Consider the following 16,673-nt stretch of genomic DNA (forward strand, 5'->3'; position numbering starts at 1 on the left):
TGCTTATTTATTCTGGTCAAGTGCTCTACCACTGAGCTACCTCACCAGCCCCACATTATATACTTTTGGAACCTTTCTGTGTCCCATAAAGAGGGAGAATCTATGCCCATTTGGCTTGAACTTGGGTGAAGTTTGATGGCTGCCTCAATCCAGCAGATGTGACACTATATGAATGACACTAAATTCCAAGAGAGAATAAAAGGTGATATTACTTCTGCCTAGCCATCTCTTGGGACTCTGGCCATTGGAACACAGCCAGCATGTTGTGAGAAAGCCCAAACCACAAGGAGAGGATGCGGGTAGCTATTCCAGCTGATAGCCCAGCTGAGGTCTCAGGCATCAGCCAGCATCAACTGTCAGTGCCTGATGAGCAAATTGTCAGATGACTCCAGTATCTAGCCTTCAAGCCACAGTAGCTTATGACAAATACAGAAGAGGCAGCTGTACCCACTGAACCCTTCCAATATCACAGATTTGTGAGCAAAATGCATGTGGCTTTTTTTAAGTCATTAAGTAGCCAGATGGATTGTTACACAGCAGTGGCAACACTTATTTTAAAAATTAAAGCCAATTTCTTATTTTCAGAGCTTCATATGATTACAAAGTTGCTTTCCAAATAAAAACATCCTTTATTCATATAATAGTATGTGTAAACCTGGCATACTGATGCACACTTGTAATCCCAGAGACTTGGGAGGCTGAGACAGGAGGATAGGAAGCTTGAGGCCAGTCTGGGAACCTAGTGAGACCCTGTCTCAAAATAAAAATAATAAAAAGTTCTGGGAATGTAGATCAGTGGTAGAACACTTCCCTAATATGTGCAAGGTTCTGGGTTCCTTCCCCAGCACCACAAAAAGGAAAGAAAAAAAGAAGGAAGGAAGGAAGGAAGGAAGGAAGGGAGGGAGGGAGGGAGAAAGAAAGAAAAAGAGAAAATTATATCTCAAATGTTTCAAATGCTTTGGTAAAATCAATTGCTACAAATTCAATGACTGAAAAGGAAAGATCACTGAGCATAGTAAATCCACTGAGAGTTCTGTCAAAAAGAAGTTCTAAGATAATACTTTTAAATATTTAAATTATGACAAAAGTGATAGAGTAAATATGAATTTTGAAGGTGAGAGCCTTATTGGAGCCTGATTTTGTTTTTGTCGCATACACATTCCAAACAGATCCCCAAAACACTTGGTCAACTAATATACCATTCTTCATAGTACAGTAACCTTTATTGATAAATTTTACCTGTTAAAACTTAAGGGATCTTTAAATCTAAAAATTTCCCTTGAGCTTTCTGAAAACCAAATAATCCTACTGCAGTCAGAAGACGCTGTCCTAAGTAGAGCTTTGCTTCAAAATCATTATTGTCAGATGAACAGATACAATGGCAGCTTGAAGCATGAATTTACTATGTAGCCATTGCCAATATAATTACTACCTAAAAATGGTACGTAGAAAGAAGTTGAAAGGCAATGTTTTTGTATCAAGTGCTGCAAATTTTTAAAGCACCATTGCCCTTCTAATATCAATTATAGTCACTAATTACATGTGTATATTACCTATCACCTTCCCAGCTAATAATATGAATAATACTAATTGCTGAAGTTTGTATAGTAGTTTAGTATCCCATTGTTTCATTTAATCCCCATAACAAAACAAAGAGGACATCCCTATTTTCATCACTTTATAGATGAAGAAAGCAAGTCCAAGCGAATTAAGTTTTGAGGCCTAGACTGCAAGAACTTGAACCCAAGTACTGTCACAGCTTGAACCCTTTAAAAATGAGAACTTGGGAATTCTATCTGTCCTCTTTGGTTTGCAATTTGCATTATGTTAAACCTCATCACACAAGCCAGGCATGATGGCTCATGGTGGCTGAGACTGGAGGATCAAGAGTTCAAAGCCAGCCTCATTCAACTCAGTGAGGCCCTATCTTTAAATAAATACAAAATAGGGCTGGGGGGGCTAGGGTTGTGGCTCAGTAGTAGAGCTCTTGCTTAGCACATGTGAGGCCCTGAGTTCGATTCTCAGCACTACCTAAAAATAAATAAATAAATAAATAAATAAATAAATAAATAAATAAATAAAATAAAGGTATTGTGTCCAACTACCACTGAAAAATAAATATTAAAAAAAAAAAAAAACAGGGCTGGGGATGTGGATCAGTGATTGAATGCTCTGAGTTCAATCCCTGGTACCCTAAAACAAAACAAAACAACTCATCACACAGAATAGTGGTCAGCAACTTTTTTTTTCTGTAAAGGGTCAAATGGTAAATAAACATTTTCAGCTTCTACAACCACTGAACTCCATTGTAGCCACAAAAATTGTCAAGGAAAATATGCAAATAAATGGGTGTGGCTGTGTTCTAAGAAACCTTTATTTACAAACACAGGCAGAGGGCCAGAGATTTCCAATCTCTGACAAAAAAGGATGAGTAAAACATAGAAGTATGTCCTGTCTGTTTCTGTCCTTTTCACCACATTCATTCCCTCCCCCATAAGAAATTATTGTAGCTGGGTGCTATGGTTGTAATTCCAGAGATTGGGAGGCTGAGGCAGGAGGGTGGCAAATTGGAAGCCAACCTCAGCAATTTAGTGAGACTGTGTCTTCAAATAAAAATAAAAAATGGCCAGGAGGGCTGGGGTTCTAGCTTAGTGGTAGAGCACTTGCCTAGAACATGCGAGGCACTGGGTTCGATCTTCAGCACCACATAAAAGTAAGTAAATTTTAAAAATTGGGGGCTGGGGATGTGGCTCAAGCGGTAGCGCACTCACCTGGCACTGCGGCCCGGGTTGGATCCTCAGCACCACATACAAAGATGTGTCCACCGAAAAAACTAAAAAAAATAAATATTAAAATTCTCTCTCTCTCTCTCTCTCTCTCTCTCTCTCTCTCTCAAAAAAGAGTTAAAAAGTTAAAATAAATAAATAAATAAATAAATAAATAAAAATGGCCAGGTACATAGCTGAGTGGTAGAGCATCCCTGGGTTCATTCCTCTGTACTGGAAAAATTAAAAAAGAAGGAAAAAAAAATAATGTGTTATTAAATGAGCTCCACTCCAGTAAATCTGAAAGTCCTTATGCAGACACTTTAAATATCTTTGCAGTTGTTTACATACAATTTTATTTAAAATCTCTATAAGTTACATGTCACAGAAAGACATTAGTATCAGTGTGCAGGTGTTCAGCAGTGTTACAAAAAAAAATAAAAATAAAATGATACAAAGACCAAAATACTTGTTTTGAAGGTTACTATTCTGTGTTCATGATACTTTTAGCATATTACATTCTGCAATTTTGTTTTGCCTGAATTCTCTACCCAGTACACTCACATCTCATCCTACTTCCATTTCCCCAACAAAGTAGAATCCGAAAATTGAAGTCAAGTGAGTGAGGGTATAGCACTGCAGTAGAGTGCTTGCCTAGCATGCACGAGGCCCTGGGTTCCATTCCCAGAACCACAAAAAGAAAAAAAAAAGTTAAGAAGAACAGATAAGTTATAGCATTTGCTATACACACCAGACTCATTTTTGCTGTTGAGATGGCTTTGTCACCAAGCAGAGGAAATTTTTTTTTTTTTTTTTTTTTTTTTTTGCAGAGAGAAGAGGCAGGATGGGAGACTGGGGTGGGGGCGCAGCCAGAACTGTGATGTCACAGATTGCTTTGTCTCTTGGGAAACTCATCCATCAAACCATCACCTCTGATTCTATGCAGGGTCACTAGGGAAAGAGGCAGCATGCCCCAGTTGGGCATTCTGAAGTGTTAGTATGTAGGGGAGCTGGTGGTGTGAAGGCGATTCATCTTGTTTCAAAGGCCCAGTGGCGTGCTGCCCAACACAGACACAAGCGCAGCGCGGCTCCTTAGAAATAATGACTCCAAGGCAAACAGCCCTCCTTGCGAAATGCAGAACTGTGCCATCTGCTTGTCTCCTTTGTGATTTATTCGTTTGGGGGTTTTAAATGACGTAATAAAGAGGTAAGTCTTCTTTTTAAAAACTGAAAGAGAAAGGGGGAATTCCAGATTGCTTATAGCATATTGGAAATATCTGTAAGGTACTTGTCTTAAATTAGAAGCGGATTTGAGTTTGTAAGGTGTGAATATGCTTTTGAAATTGGAACTGTGAATCCTGTCCTGGGAAGATAAGGTAAACTTTATATCCTTTTAAAAAAAGTCATGCCTTACAACTAAGCTAACATTTACCTTTTTAAAAATTTAATATTTTAAAGACATGATTTTTAAAAATGAATCTTTGTAAAAATAGCAATCCTCGGTATCTTTGACAGTTCAAGTGGAGACACATTTCCATATTAGCTTTTCCACTTTTTCTTGCTGTCTGCAGCTTATTTCCAGTTTGGGGATGAATTTAAAAACAAACAGCTGCTATACATTGTCAAGGGCTCTTAAAAATAAAGTGCTAGGTAAACTGGGGGAGCTTCCAGCTGATTGCGACATAATTTGCTTGAAATCTTTGTGTTCTGGGGCGGGGGTAGTATTAAAGGGTTGTAAAACTCAAATGAAGTTCCAAGCTGAGGGCTCCCCTTTTGGTCCCTGGGAACAAGGGGTCTGGAGGACACAGGAGCAAGCCAATCACACCTGGATGTTGGTCGCGGCCTGCCTACTCCCGCGATGCGCATTGGTGATGCAGTCGATGAGGAGTCCAGAGGGCTGGGTTCGAGACCTCTCTGAGGATTGGCCTGACAGGAATTAACACAGCAAGCACAGCCCTTGCGCCCTCCCCTCTTCGCTCCCCAGGAGAGGCGCTTCTGCAGAAGTCATTTGGTGTGTGCCGGTTTTCCTGGTGAGAGGATTAAAGAATAGGAGAGTGCTTTGTGAGAAAAATCCTGGGAGAGGTTGCTGGGGAGAAAGCAAACAGAGGCAAGGACGACTTCAGCTTTCCTAGTCCCCTCGGTCAAGTGGCTCTGAGAAGCCCAGTTGCCTGGCCTCGAGCAGCCGGGGTTTTCGGTCAGCCGTCGGAGAAACCGGTAAGGCGAATTTTTCTCCTGCTCTGGGATGCTACTGCGATTGCCTTTTGAAGTGCAGGGTCGGAAGCAAGGGAACTTGGTTAGCGATTCTGGGGACATCCTGCATTGTCTCTGCCTGGTGTATGGGAAGGGCGCTGTTTCCTGCACAAAGGGCCTGTAGCCATAGAACAATTTTAGTTTCCCCAAACTTGATTAGCATCACTTCTGAGCAGTCGACCAAAACAAAATGCGTGCGCACGCGGAGGCGAGGCCCCATATTGGAATGCACTTATCTATAGGATGATCACATTTTCAAGCATTTCTATCTAAATTTGATTAGTTTGGAGGCACAACTGCATAGGGGTGGGAGAATAATCAGGCCTACTTGGAAAATTCCTAATCATTTGTTCCCTGTGAGAATGTATTTTACCATTGCGTGTTTCACCTGTTTTGCAAGTAGATCCTGAGGATCAGGATCACTGCTAACAATCCGAATAATCAAGAGTAAATTTGAGCCATGTGAGAGTAGGGGAGAGTGTTCCCATCAAAATGAGGGGAATGGAATCTGGAGTTAGTCGTGAAGAACTTTACATTCTCCATTTGTTACACAGAGAGTGTTCTCACTGGAAAAAAACGGAATTAGGAACTGGCCCCAGAGTCAGAATAGGTACCACAGATGTCCTCCAGCATTTTCAAAGAATCCGTTCGCTCACACAGCCCTATTTAGCAAATGTTGCTTCTTGTCCCCTGCTTCCATTCTGTTCCTCTTGGAATTGACTTTGGTATTCGTATGAAGATATAAATATACACTATTAATATGATTTCTGGATACTTTTATATGTATGTACACACATATCCTTTTATTATGTCCTGGGAAACTTGAGCCTGAAGAGTTTAGAGATACATTAACTCAGCTGGAAGCAAACTATCTCTCAAGTAAGCTACACTCCTAGGGGCTGTGTTTAGAGTTGGGGATGCGTGGAGAACAGTGGCGGACATGGCTGTTGTTTCTGTGATGGACAAATCCGGAAGCCTCTCTCCTAGTAGCTAAAAACCAAATTCCTGAAAACCCTGCATGCCCTTCCCCCACCCACAGGACAGGGTGATAATCTTTGTTGTCCTTATTGCCTAAGATGGTTGTGATGCTGCCTCATTTAGGTGGTTCTCTACCCTTTTTTTCATCATTAAAATAAAAATCAAAAGCTTTCTCTGCAAAATTTCAATGGTAGATGTTTCCTTTGGAAACTTCATAGGTACCAAATAATACATTTATTACCATTCCAAAATGAAGTAAAATGATTCAACACGGATTAACCCAGGTTCACAACTTTGACTTCATTTAAAACTAGGTCCATGGGGTTTTTTTCTACTTGTTTCTGGAGTCTTAAGATGACCTGATTATTATAATATTTGAAAATTGAAAATGTCTGCCACTTAATTAAAACAAATCAGGATTTTTTTGAAAATGTATGACTACATACAACTATTTGAATATAATTTTTTGGATGCATATTGACATGAATGTCTGAAAAGTGTTGTTATTGTTGTTGTTGTTTTAATGAACTAATTATTTGCCTAAGGTAATCCTTTTGCCAAAAAATGAAAGTCAATTCCCTTTCAATTTAGGCTTTTGTTCTTTATGTACTGAAAATGCTAATTCAACCAAATGGTATTATCTTTGCCTTTAGAAATTGTTTACACAATGCTGCCAGTTAATTTGGGGGCCCTGAGGGTGATATAGTAGTTAATCAATTTATCTGTGGCCTGTGTGGATGCCTGGGAGGTTTTCAGGTTTTGATCAATGTCATTCACTATTCTCTGCCCCATGTTCATTCCATTTTCAAAGACTTTAGCTTCATAATATTTGAGCCCAAGAGCATGGAGTTTATTAGAATTGATTTTCTTTCCAGGTTGATATTTTAAAATACTTTTTTTTTTTCTGGTCGTTTTTTACAACTGCCTTCTGAGATTTTCATTCATCTGGCATGCATTACTGAGTGCCTGGGTGTCACCAGTATGGCCTACATTTGCTGTGAGAGAGAAGACTTTGCTTTGGTGGGGCTCAGTTGAGAAGTAGCCAAGGCTAGACCAACTTTTGCCATTCCAACAATTGTTTGCCTGTTCACTGTGGCTTAATTGCAAAGGTTCCTTCAATAACCGCCCCCCAAAAACCAAACAATAAAACGAACCCACTAATTCTTCTGAATTATTGATATATTAAAATATATTACTGGCTACTTAGAACCCAGGAGCTGGGGTAATCAATAGTCCTCTCACATTGCACAAGACCCTCTGTGTTTTCTTACTATTGCTGGGTATTTAAATAATTCAGAAGAAAGGTTTCTTTTGAATTAATCTGGCCATTGTACAAGTTGCAGAAGTACAGCTCAAAACCTTTCTGCAAGCTTAATCTTTACAGCTAGCAAATTACTATTCCTTCTCATTTGTTCTTTGATATATTAGTTTTCTTCTGTTGGATGGCTTTTACTAAATGTTTGATATATCACAATGATATCTATCTATCTATCTATATATATATATATATATATATATATATATATATATACTATTTATTTATATTTAAAACTGATAATAATGTCAATAAAAAAAGGGAACCATAAGAGAGAATTGAATGTTTCTTGAATTCCCATGTACCACACTGCCCGGGCTCCTTTACTTATGTTGCCTTATTCTTCTCAACAGTGCTTCGAAAAAGATTATGACCATTTTAAAGGATGAAGGAACTGAGGTTCTTGAGAATTTAAGAGTGAAATAATCTGGGTGTGTTGGTGCACACCTGTAATTCTGGTGGCTTGGGATGGTGAGGCAGGAGGATTATGAGTTCAAAGCCAGCCTCAATTTAGTGAGGCCTAAGCAACTCAGTGAGACCTGTCTTTAAATAAAATACAAAAAAGGGCTGGGGATGTGGCTCCGTGGTTGAGGGCCCCTGAGTTCAATCCTTGGTACCAAAAATAAATAAATAAATAAAAAATAAGTAAATAAATAAGTCATGCTATGTGACTGCTAAGGTAGCAAAAAAATCTGTCTCCTACTCTGCCAAACCACTTTTGAACCAACTTCTCTATTGTTCCCTTACCATCCGTGTCTTTCTTCCCAGAGTCCATATCAATTTGATAATTCTTTACAATTTATCTTTTTCAGTACCAGGGATTGAACCCAGGGGGACACTTAACCACTGAACTACATCCCCACATTCCCAGCCTTCTTTTATATTTTATTTTGAGATAGGGTCTCACTAAGTTGCTCAGTGCCTCACCAAATTGCTGAGGCTGCCTTTGAACTCCAATCCTTCTGCCTCAGCCTCCAGAGCTGCTGGGATTACTGGCAAATGCCACTGTACCTGGCTGAGTATTTTATCTTATTCCAAGTACATTGCATTTAATCTTCAAACCAATCCTCTTAGAGGGATATCATTATTGTTGTCATCCCATTTTTCAACTTATTAAAAAAAGAAGAAACTGAGGCAGAGAGAGGATATATGATTAACCCTAGCTGGCACAGTTTGCAAAGGATGAGAAGGAATTAGAAATTAAGTACTTTGACTTCAGGGTCTAGGGCTTTAATTCTTATACTCAACTGCCTTGCTGAACTACCAATTAAATTTTGTGGAGCTTTTGCTTTGAGAGTTATCTGTGCATTACCATGGTGGGTGCACAGGGATAGCAATTACTGTTATCAAGATGAACTGTGAATTTTTCTGAGGCAAATTGTTGTAGACTCCTAGCCATCAGGAGGGTGTGATACATGATAAAATATAACATTTATATTGATCACTAGACTTGGCCTAGGGGCAAAATTAGAAAAAGAGCTTATTTCGTTGCTCCCTAAGAATTTATGTCCACGTTAAAAAAATATTGCAATCATAAAAAATAGATGATCAAAAATCAAATGGTTCCAGGGCCCCCTGGATAAATCTGAGGTCTTTTTCTGTAAGGGAATGGGAAGAAGCAAGGCCATGAGAAGGTCAAGATGATAGGGTGCAGGAGCATTGTCTCCACTCATTGAATGAATGTGCTATGCAATTATGACAATGCTTTAAAATCACAGCAGAGAGAAAACTGAACCCAAGGTCTTTTACTCTGCTATGTGAATATTTAAAGACTGTTGGGCTCAACATACTAGATAGAACCACCTTTAAATGCCCAAGGAATCTTAAAATTGTGGGTTTTTTTTTTTGTTTTTTGTTTTTTGTTTTTTTTGTATCAGGGATTGAACTTGGGGTTCACTCTTCCACTTAGCAGCAACCCTTTTTATTTTTCATTTTGAGACAGGGTCTCACTCAGTGGCTGAGGCTGGCCTAGAGTTTGTGATCCTCCTGCCTCAGCTTCTGGAATGGCTAGGATTATAGGCATGTGCCACTGTATTTGGCTGATGTGTGCATTTTTTAAGGTATATATTTTTAGTGTGTGTGTGTGTGTGTGTGTGTATATATATATATATATATATATATATGTATATATATTTTCCCCTGGGGATTGAACCCAGGGCCTTGTGCATGTGAGGCAAGTACTCTACCAACTGAGCTATATCCCCAGCTCGAAGTCCTGATATCTTGACCTGATTGTTCTCCATTATCATTATTATTGATCAATTTGAGTATCACTCAATGTAGGTGGTCTTTTTAAAAAGAAATAGTCTTTGCTATGTGCAAAATAATACTACTAGTGACTCTGGAAGCTGAGACAGGAGGGTCAGCCTCAGCAATTTAGCCAGACCCTATCTCAAAACTGACAAAAAATTAAAAAAAAAAAAAAGGACTGGGGATGTAGCTTAGGTGTAAAATGCCTCTGGGTTCAAGCCTCAGTATCAAAGGGAAAAAAAGAGTCCTTGCCAAGAAAGATGTATTAAACATTTTTTGAAAAATTATTTACTTATTCTAATTTGTTATACTTGATGGCAGCATGCAGTTCATTTCATATTACTCATATAGAGCACAATTTTTCAAGTCACTGATTGTATGCAAAGTATTTTCACACCATTTGTGTCTTCATACATGTACTTAGAGTAATGATGTCTAACTTGTTCCACTGTCATTCCTACCCCCTTGGCCTCTCCCTTCCCCTTCTTCCCCTTTGCTCTATCTAAAGTTCCTCCATTCCTCGAATGCTCCCCCCACCCCGAACCCCGCAACTTCCCCATTATGAGTCAGCATCCTCATATCAAAGAAAACATTTGGCATTTGTTTTGGGGGGGATTGGCTTGCTTCACTTATCATTATATTCTCCAACTCCATCCATATACCTGCAAATGTATTGATTTTATTCTCCTTTAATGCTGCATAATATTCTATTGTGTATATATACCGAATTTTCTTTATTCATTCATCTACTCAAGGGCATCTAGGTTGGATCCACAATTTAGCTATTGTGAATTGTGCTGCTATAAACATTGATATCTTTTTAACTTTCTATTTTTATCTTCATTAACCTATTCTATAAACTTTGTAGGAACTTTAATGTATAATTTAAAAGATTTCCTTAGGGGCTTTAAAAGTGGGCTATAGTAATCATTAAGTTAAAATGAAATATTTCTACTCAGAGTATGGATTTTTTCTGTTGTTTGTTTGCTGTTTTACTTTTTCTTTGTTTTATGGCTTGATCATTATGAAGATATAAGACCTTGTCCTTAAAGTTTGATTTTAATTTATGTAACAAAGATTTAGATTTGTTTAACCTTTTTCAACTGGACATGTATTTAACAATTGCTTGGTGTCTATTATGTGTTGAGCATGCATTTAATACCACTTATTCCTGCAATTCTTGTCAGGAAAGACTCTTTACAGTGGAATCAGGAGTGTCAACAGAATTGGCACAGCATCATTCAAACTTCCTTAGCCTGAAAGAATTGCCCCATGCTCCTTAACCTACTCAGCTAAAACAGGTGTTCAGAGACACTGCAGAAAGACTCCATGACCTTTCTTTGGAACAGCAAACCAGGAGAGTTAGCACATTTGGGGGACAATCATCTCTGTGTTATTGTTATTCAAACTAATACTCTTATTTATCAAGGTAATCTGCAGCTTACTTTAATGATAGGAAAGAGAAATCTAAAATATATTTATTGAAAAGTTTACTCTCTGAAACTGTATAATGTGCTTCAAAGCAAGAATTCCCAACAACTATGATAACCCAATAACTCCCTAATCAATTCCAGAGAGATTTGCTCTGTGATGACATCTGTTCGGATTTAATGCTGTTTACCTATGTGTTGGCAAAACAGTTTCTATGAACCTTTGAGATGTCAGGTTAACTTCTCCCAAAACTCATGAGAAGAAAGCGACAGTGCCAGGTGCAATGACATAAACCTGTATCCCAGTGATTTGGGAGGCTGAGGCTGAAGGATTGCAAGTTCAAAGCCAGCCTTGGCAACTTAGCAAAACCCTATTTCAAAATAAAAACTAAAAATGGCTGGGGATGTGGCTCAGTGGTTAAGTGCCCCAGGGTTAAATGCCCAATACCAAAAAATAAGAGATGAAAGAAAGGGGCAGAGTTAGAATTATTTCGGAGTATCTCACCCCAGGTTTGATGCATAGAGTATGTCACAATTAGTTGTTTTTTTTTTTTTTTTTTCAGTACTGGGGATAGAACCCAGGACTTTATGTATGCTATGTAGACACTCTGCCACTGAGCTATATCTCCATCCCCTCACAACTAGTTTTAAATCAAAGTAATATGTAATTACTGATAGGTGCCTTTGAGCATAGGGTAATAGTATTTAAAATAATTTTTTCATATTTTTATTGGTACATTATACTGTACATTAAAATAATGTTTTCAATAATAAATTGCCTATAGGGTGGTATCATCATACAAACATAATGGCAGTATTTGAAGGTAAGACTTGAGTACCATATTGAAAGGGAGAGGTTTGTTTGGATTTATTCATAAACTATTAGAGAATCAAACACCTCCTAGTATGTCTTAGACTTTTAAGACTAATTTTAAAAATGAGAAACCCACAGTTGAAACCTAAATTTATGTCAATATGCCAGTGAGATCTGTGAAGATAAACAACATGGGCCCTCAATTAAAAATTAATTCAGTAAGTTTCCAGTACAAAGTTTGGATATCCTTACATCATAGTAGTAGTGTATTAGTCTTCCCTATATTCTGTACTACAAGGATAAATTAAGAATTTTCTTTTCTTTTTTTTTTTTTTTTGGTACCAGGAATTGAACCCAGGGGTGCTTAACCACTGAACCTCATTCCCAATCCTTTTTTTTTTTTTTTTTTGAGACTGGGTCTCACTAGTTCCTTAGGGCCTCCCTAAGTTGCTGAGGCTGGTTTTGCATTTGCCATCCTCCTGCCTCAGCCTCAAGAGTCCCTGGGATTACAAACATGCACTACCACATCGGATCTCTCTGCGTTTTTTGTTTGCTGCACTGAGAATGGAACCCAGGACCTTGCTCATGCTAAGCAAGCACTCTACCACTGAGCTACATCCTCAGCATAATATTATATTTTAATTTCTTTATTTTTTAAAATTTTGGGGGGTATCAAGGATTGAACTCAGGGGCACTCAACCACTGAGCCATATCCCCACCCCTATTTTGTATTTTATTTAGAGTCAGGATATCACCGAGTTGCTTAGCGCTTCACCATTGCTAAGGCTGGCTTTGAATTCTTGATCCTCCAGCCTCAGCCTCCGGAGCTGCTGGGATTATAGGCATTCGCTACCATGCCCTGTAGGACTGTATTTTTTGCTAACTCATATTTAGGTGATTAACAAATTTAATTTCAATATACATGTATAGCTTCATGTTTCAAGTTACAGTAAGCATAAGCTTGCTCACTGAATTTTATTTGATAGTATCTATTCTTGTACCATGTAACAAAAAAGCAAATATTTTAAAACTTATAAATAAAAGGAAGTCATCCATCTTTGTTAATTACATGAACTTTCTCTTGATTATGATGCACTGTATAGAGCCAAGAAAAGTGGGAAATTGGAACATAATTGGGACATAATAGGCTTTTAAGCCTTATATTTTTGTCTTTAAAAACAACTTTCCTAAATTTAAATAGAAATTACATGCAAATGGGTTTGTTTACTAAATGTGGGCGGAAAGGCAGTAAAAATCTCAATATATATTAGAATGACATGAATAATTTATTTTATAACGTAAACCCTAATAAAGATTTAATGGTCACCCATAAGCCTTTAAAATCATGGGGGTAGGAGCAGTATGGCAGACAAATAGAGGCAGCTATTACAACTCTGTCTAAAATTCTATTTCTAACTCTGCCTATGTCACGTTTTGGATAGATGGGTCACAGAATGATGTAATAAATGGTTGCAAAGAAGTTTCTGTCCCAAGATGCCCATTCAGTGCATTCTAGAGCTGTAGCTGCATTTCTCTACGACCACATGCAATATGCACTCTAGCTTCAGAATTGGATAACCACTTTCAAATTTATAAGTTTCATGATTTCTATTACAGAATGATTTCAGTGAAGAAAAATTACTTCAGGGGCTTATTTCCTGCAAATATTGTTGGCCTCTTGCTTTTAGTTCCATTTTAATGCCTGCCACAGAGGAGTTGAGTTAAATCCATGGCATCTTGGTTATTCTTCATGGATGAGTTCCAGTTCTTTTGGTGATAGAACTAAAAGCTCACAAGATGCTGTGTATCAGCAATGAAACAATTAGTCTTTGAGAAGCTTTGGGGAAATTACTCAAGCAGTGAATTAATCATTGTGATTCTGGTCCCCCTTCACAAATGCCAGTTCTCCAAAAGGAATCCCCTCCACCCACCCCTGTTCCTGGTGTTCTTATTAAAGGTGTAAAATTTCATAAACCTTTAGTAAAACATTTTGAAATCTCTTTTTGTGCAATACAACTGGTATTTTTTCCAGACATGTATTTTCATAATTAAACATCCTAAAATACAAATCCCATTATTATTTGTTATGTCTAGTCAGTAATTAGACCTCAGCTGGTAGGGCAATTTCAGAACAGAGTTTACCAATTTACATACTAATCCAGCAGAGTCTGGTGGGACATGATTAGCATAGATTCAGTCAACATCTTAATTAGCCTTCATCCCAGCATGCACTCTGAGGTGCCTTGCCCCACCCCCACCCATGGGTCTTATTTAGCTGATTTTTTTTTTGTTGTTCAACAAATTCCCACTCTTTGTAACATATTTTCCAGAGCTCTTTTTCACAGATGAAATGGTTCCATGCCAGGGTAGGCATTTTATGTAAAGCCCTGGAAATGGGAGCAATTTGGCCAAGCAAGTGATGCAAGACCAAGGCACCAGAATGTATTCTTCTAGAATGTTAAACTATGCCCACTGACTTGCCCTTAACTCTAGGATGCAAGGTCTGTAAGCCAACCTAAACATGAGACTCTTATCTATTTTCTTATAAGTACTGCGACCTAACCAATTGTGCCACTGGAGTTCCTCTCATCTATTTTCTAAAACCACCAGGAAAGATTATGTCTTATTACTGTCCATGATCAGGAGCATTATTTACCAATGGTCATGGCAGGAAATTCCCCATATCTAATTAAAATTTTCCACATTGCATGTATAAGACCCTTGCCTTTCTGTCTATCCATAGATGAACAGGTAGCCACCTATGAAAAGCTCTTCATTTAACTGTGGACCATAATTACATTATCTCAATTTTCTCCTCTTCAGGTTGAATTTTTCAGCTCCCTGATTCTTTCCTCTGAGGTCCCTTTTCTTCAAATCTTTGATCTTTGTGGTTTTTCTCTGAACTCTTTCCAAGTTCTGCACACCCCTCCTTAATTGTGATGCTCAGAACTAGGCGAAATACCTTTGAAATACTTTGAATGGCAAGATTTCCTGAGGATAAATTTCCAATACTTTAGTGTACCTCTATATTTAATTTACTTTTAGAATCAGTGCTTATTATTAGTTAGCTGGTTAGCTTTGCTTATTCTTCTTCTATTTAAAAATTAATTTGATTTTTTTCTATTTGTGTGCTATTTTATAACTCAGAAGGGATTTCTTCTATTTACCTTGTTTTTTTTTTTTTTTTTTTTGCAGTTCATCAAGGGCATTTTGAGTTACAATTTCACTTTGAAAAGCTGTATACTACTCGTATTCTTTGTGAAGGTTTGGGATCTTGCAAACTCAAATAAGGATTTGCAAACTCAATTTGAACATTTCAAATGAATTATTGTGCAATCCAAGGGGATGAAGACCTCAATGGACTAGAGAATCTCTCTCTTGCCAACACCTTTACTCCCTGGGCTCATTTCTTTCTCTTCTTTTCTTTCTTTTTATCGAGGGGTGTAGGGGTAAGAGGGATCGAACCCAGGGGCATTTAACCACTGAGCCACATTTCCAGCTCTTTATATTTAAGTTGCTTAGGGCCTTTCTAACTTGCTGAGTCTGGCTTTGAACTTGCAATCCTCCTGTTTCAGCATCCTGAGTCCCTGCGGTTATAGGCATGCCCCACTGTGCCTGGTTCCATTGACTCATTTCTCTTGTTTTTCTGCTCTCTACCACCCTCCCTCAGTTTTGACCTTTGTCTTGTGGTAACAAATTCTATTTCACTTTTTCTGTATATGTGTGTGTGTGTGTGTGTGTGTGTGTTTGTGTGTGTTTGCTTCCTTTTCCCTCTTCCTCTTTTCCATTTTTACTTAATACCTTCTAGCTATCCTTGCTTGAGATTGTTCCCTACTCAGAAACTTTGGTTATTGGAGTTAAGAGTGACACAGGGCAAGACAATGGAATAAGAGAAACATCCCAAATGATTTTCCTTCTGGTTTTGTACTAGTTTAGCTAAAATCAGGTCACATGGATTACAAATAATAGCACGTCGAAAGTACTGATAAATAATGTAAAAATCAGGGGAAAGAATTTAAAACAGAATGTATCCCCACTGCCCAGCAGTGGAGGGCCAGGAAACATGTGCGTTCCTCTTCTAGCTCACACCTTCCTGACCACACAAAAGAAACTAATCTGAGTGTTGCTGAGTTTGTGTGTCAAGAAACCAATCTAAGCCCTGAGTGGTGTTGCACATCTGTAATCCCAGGTACTCAGGAAGCTGAGACAGGAGGATCGCAAGTTCAAGGCCAGCCTCAGTAATTTAGCAAGGCCTCTAGCAATTTAGCAAAACCTGTCCCCCCAAAAAAAATAAGAAGGGCTGAGAGGCACCTCAGTTGTAAAGCACCCCTGCGTTCAATCTCCAGTGCCAGAAAAACAAACAACAAAAACAATTGAATTCACCTGCCGATTATTCCTTAATGTGTCAGGTGCCAAACAAGTGTTTATAATTCCATAATGTGTCCCAATTTGCCTTAGAACCCAGGTCTGTATTGATCTGAATTTTAAGAATCTGTGATATGATGAAAGATTTATTCATATGACCTTGGGGATTTTTTCTTTTCTTTTTTTTTTCCTTTACAGTACTGGTGATTGAACCCAGGGATGCTCTACCACTGAGTCAGTCACATCCCCAGCTCTTTTAATTTTTTATTTTGAGATAGGGTCTCACTAAGTTGCTGAAGTTGGCTTTGAATTTGCAATCCTCCTGCCTCAGCCTCCAAAGCCACTGGGATTACATAGGCATGTGCTACTGTGCCTGGCTTTTTTTCCCCCTTGGTATGGCCAACAGAAATGTGTGTATGTATTTGGTGCAACCTAAAGTTTTAAATATCCTCATCAGTAAGTGATGTGATTGATAAGCACTCCACTTAGCTGTCTTTGAAAAAGGA

At 38.3% G+C, this 16,673-nt stretch overlaps 1 protein-coding gene across 4 annotated transcripts in view; it reads left to right on the top strand.

Annotated features, from left to right (window-relative positions):
* The window catches only part of Mid1 (midline 1), a 353,950-nt gene that overhangs the window by 129,575 nt on the left and 207,702 nt on the right, over positions 1-16,673 (top strand). Inside the window, exon 1 of one of the 4 annotated variants that reach the window (XM_058572594.1) lies at positions 3,654-3,972. The exons of 2 other annotated variants lie outside the window; for them this stretch is intronic. The gene's annotated coding sequence lies outside the window, so the exon portion shown is untranslated. Of the gene's footprint in view, positions 1-3,653; positions 3,973-4,330; positions 4,980-16,673 lie in introns of those variants that run through there. One more of the 4 variants, XM_058572593.1, reaches the window with a different exon arrangement.

Source organism: Marmota monax, unplaced genomic scaffold (assembly GCF_021218885.2).
Source record: "Marmota monax isolate L192 unplaced genomic scaffold, Marmota_monax_Labrador192_F-V1.1 WCK01_AAM20220418_F8-fsc00089, whole genome shotgun sequence".
Classification (NCBI taxonomy): Eukaryota; Metazoa; Chordata; class Mammalia; order Rodentia; family Sciuridae; genus Marmota; species Marmota monax.